This window comes from Portunus trituberculatus, chromosome 40 (genome assembly GCF_017591435.1).
Source record: "Portunus trituberculatus isolate SZX2019 chromosome 40, ASM1759143v1, whole genome shotgun sequence".
Lineage (NCBI taxonomy): Eukaryota > Metazoa > Arthropoda > Malacostraca > Decapoda > Portunidae > Portunus > Portunus trituberculatus.
The window spans coordinates 16,881,242-16,886,241 of NC_059294.1; positions in this window are offsets into that span (position 1 = coordinate 16,881,242).

Below are 5,000 nucleotides of genomic sequence, written 5' to 3' on the forward strand. Positions count from 1 at the left end.
GCTGCTTAATCAATTTGGTGTGTAAAAAATATCATAAACATAATCCTAAATGCAAACATATATGTTAATTGCAAATAACCTATGTAATGGAGTCTAACAACATCTCTCGCCACTTTGGTCAGGTGCTAGTCACTCTGTCCTTTCCTGTAAGGTACCATGTAGTGACTAACTGATTGTGTTTTGTTCTGAATTACATACTGTATACTGATCGCTTTTCTGGTGAAGCGTTAGTAGTGATGAAAATGGAGGAACAGGCAGTGATGGGTGTGTTATCGATGACCACTTGATGCCAATTCTAATGCGTTCTTGCGTGGCTAGTGTTGGCGCATCCAAAACCTTGTGCGCATTCTACCTGGACACAGAATGGGCATATTTTCAAGGCCACCACACCTCGTTTCGTTAGCCGCGGCACCAATTCACTGGAGGGAAGCAAACTCGACCTGCGCTTCAGGAAATAACATACCAAAAAACAAAATTTCATTTAGTTTGATTCTGCTTATGATTCATACACGTCTCTCGTCGAAGCACCACCGACATTACTACTGTGCTTCTAGGCTGCCTCTTAGGAGACAACTCACTGCGTAACTAACTATAATGCGCTTTCATCCAGATCACTTCTTCCTTAGCCCTTTCGCTGCTATTTGAGACATGATTTCTTTATTTACACGACACTGACACATTTCTCTTTATCATAGTCATTTGTAGATATTATTCTGGCTAAACACTGGAAAATCTTTTTCATCCATATCTATTTATAGTCCATGTAAAATTCGTGTAGGCCTGCTGTGCTTCTACTCTTTCCATAGCTCACAGGGGAAAAGTAGGTCCACGCTGTCCATGTTGATCGCAGGCCAAAATCTGGTGGAGGTGCGATGGATTCGTCGGAATAAAGATACGAATGGTGTTTCAGTTGTACTCCGACAACCTTGTGCTTCTTGGAACTAATCGAAATATTTGTCTTCCACGTTTTCTTCCTTGCTTTTTTTTTTTATCTTTATACCTTCCTCCTTGCCTGTTTATTTCCTTTCTTTTCTATGTTTATTTTCACCTTCTGTTCTACCTATCAATCTATTTTTCTATCTATACTTTTCTTGCTTTTCCTTCTTTCTTTTTTGCTTTCTTTCTTCCTTACTCGCTCTCCACCAGTACTCGCGTGCTGTTACCGATGTAATAAGAATTTTTTTCCACATTAGAGAGAGAGAGAGAGAGAGAGAGAGAGAGAGAGAGAGAGAGAGAGAAAGCATACCTACCATATCCCCCCAAGACACAGCTCGAAATAGCATACTAATTAACTCACAGTACCAAATTAATAATAAACCAATTAATGATTTCCGCCTCTAATTGCTTTGACCTTTTCATCATTCCCACGTGACTTAGGAAACAAACATTAACGTTGGACATAATTTTCCACCGTCAGTAGCAAGAGTAATTGATAACGGGAAGGTTTACTGATGAAAAAAAAAGAGGATGGAGCCTCGTAATCCGTCACCAGTACTCCTGGTTTCGGATTGGAGGTTTGAGGGAGGTGAGGACAGAGAAAGTATGGAAAATTTTGCCAGTTGACAGATATTGACTGTGCGATACTCGGTGCCTGAAATGAGGGAGCAGTTATGCGATGGTTCTGTGATGGGTAGCCTCGAATTAGTAGGTGTTGCAGTTGTTGGGAAGATTTGTAACAAATAACTTTTGCGGATAGAAAAGAAGAAATTAGATGATAAAAAGAAATGAAAAAAAATATATAAAGAAAAAAATGAATGCTACTATTGAACCGCATCCCTGCAACCCAAAACAGGTGGTGTACTTTATGATGATAATATAAAAAACGAAATTATATTTGGTATAATTACAATAGTTTGTATGTGTGTGTGTGTGTGTGGAGACAGAGAGAAAGAGAGAGAGAAAGAAAAAGAGTTACAGTGAGAGAGAGAGAGAGAGAGAGAGAGAGAGAGAGAGAGAGAGAGAGAGAGAGAGAGGGCGGGGGCGGGGTAAGGAAACATAAACACGGACAGATATGAAGAGAAGCAGTCAGGACAGGACGCGAACTAGGAGGCAAGCAGGCAGCAGGCAGGTATGCAGGCAGGAGACAGGAAGACGAGAAAAATAAAAGAAAGCCAGGCAGACCGATAAACAAATTGAAATGCAAATATATATATATATATATATATATATATATATATATATATATATATATATATATATATATATATATATATATATATATATATATATATATATATATATATATATATATATATATATATATATATATATATATATATATATATATATATATATATATATATATATATATATATATATATATATATATATATATATATATATATATATATATATATATATATATATATATATATATATATATATATATATATATATATATATATATATATATATATATATATATATATATATATATATATATATATATATATATATATATATATATATATATATATATATATATATATATATATATATATATATATATATATATATATATATATATATATATATATATATATATATATATATATATATATATATATATATATATATATATATATATATATATATATATATATATATATATATATATATATATATATATATATATATATATATATATATATATATATATATATATATATATATATATATATATATATATATATATATATATATATATATATATATATATATATATATATATATATATATATATATATATATATATATATATATATATATATATATATATATATATATATATATATATATATATATATATATATATATATATATATATATATATATATATATATATATATATATATATATATATATACAGTACTGGAGTGGGATTATTACCCACCATTAGGGTATTTATTTAGTCCAAATCCTCATCTTCCCTTTCATATGTGTAGCTAGGAATTCTTATATAGGGAGTCCCTGTAGGGGGAGAAGGGAGATGACGTGTGGCTGCGTGCGCAGTCATCATGGCTGCCACCTTATAAGGTGAGGAGCGTGGTGGCGTCGCCGCAGCATCAAGGCCAGTTCAAATGGTACAACTATAAGCGTGGCTTTGGCTTCATCAGCGACTCCTGCACAAAAACTGATGTTTTTGTACACTACTCTGGACTAAAACGGTCCCTTCAAAGACGTCTCCCTCGCGAAGGTGATAACGTACAGTTCACCGTCTGCGTGGGAGACAAAGGACCGGAGGCCCGAGAAGTCGCGAGGACCAGCGAGACACCACAAACGAGCAGTCCAAGCCGGAAACCGCTTACCAGGACATGGGATATGGAAGCAAAGATAACTGCCTGCATCTGCACGGCAAAAGCCCTTGCTGGCAGCAACTCCAGACGCCTGCAAGTCCTTATCCCTGTCCTGCTTAAGCATAACGGTCTACCTGTTATACGGATCCCACAGCAAGCCCTCGGAACCGCCAACCACCACACACCTACACCGAGAAGAAGGCCCCAGCCGCTTCGCCAAGATGACGAGCAACCTTGCCACGACGACCCGGCAGATGAGGCTCCGATCGTCGAGGAGGAGGAGGAGGTGGAAGGAGAAGACGAGATTGTCGATGTGGAAGGCAGCGACACGGAAGAGCCACCTCCAATTGTCGAGGACCCTCCAAAAGAAGAAGAAGAAGGCTGGACAATATCGAAAAACAAGAGGAAGAAGAAGAAACCCACCGCGCCCGAAGCTGAACCAACTCCCCCGCCCAAGCCCAAAGAGGGAGACAGTAGACAAGGACGGCGAGGAACCACACACCAACGACTACCAGCTAAGAAGCAAGAACACGGATACCAGACACGAAGAGCAAGGGCAATCCCTCTCAGACTTGATAGAAGGATTCAACAGATACAGGCAAGCCTTGCTGAGACAGCAAAACAACCAGCAGAACTAAAAACATCTCCACTCCCGACGCCAACAACGACAACGGTGTGGCTCTCCTTGATAGGGCCCTGCCTCCCAGCCCCCGCCCACCCACCCAAAGACGCCGCTCAACAACACTCAACATCACCCTGCACCTGGGTTAAGCCCCAGCGACTTTACTCTCCTACTAAAGCTCACTTCTTATCACCCACCTATTCTTCCCCTATCCCCACTTCCCCTCCTACTTTTCTATCTATCCTGATCCTGGCGTCGCCCTCAGAACATCACCCCACTCTCGTTTCGAGGTACACTCTCCAACATTCTCCAGGAAGAGCTGCAATACGCCACGTGGTCTGATAAGAGCAACTCATGAGATAATCACTATGTTTACAGCACCGTTCCTGTGGAACCTTCTGCCACTTCCAGCCCAACAGGCCCAACCAGGCAGAGAAAGACAGAAAGAGAGAGAAACAGGACGCCGCGAGGGACGGGGCGCCATTTTTGCCTCTCGGACGCCACCACACGCACCCTCACGCCCTCTCATCTACAGCTGAGTTACCCACGTGTTCCCCCCCATAGGTCTCCCATCTTATAGGTAGGCTAGGTAGGAGTTATCTGACTGTGATGAGTTCTTATTGAATTAAAGGGTCTATTTTGTTAAGCTTGGTGTGTTCATCCTTCCCCCCTTGGATTCGTTACATCTTTCTTTTCTCCCCTTACTCGGCCTAAGCTTCACTTAGGCCCAGTACAAGGGACTGAGCCTCACGAAGGTTCAGTATATATATATATATATATATATATATATATATATATATATATATATATATATATATATATATATATATATATATGAAGATGGGCATAAACTGACAAATGAGCAAGTATATCTACAGAGAAATATACAAGAAGGAGAACAAATGGACAATTATGCAAGTTGAAAGAAAGTAACTAGATAAACAGTAAAGCAGACATATGGAAGACGTATAGACGGATAACTAAAGAGTAAAAAGCAGATACAGGAGAGTAGACAGAAATATCGACAGACAAATAAATAAACGTAAAGAAAAGCACTGAAAAACACGAATGAAGACGATATA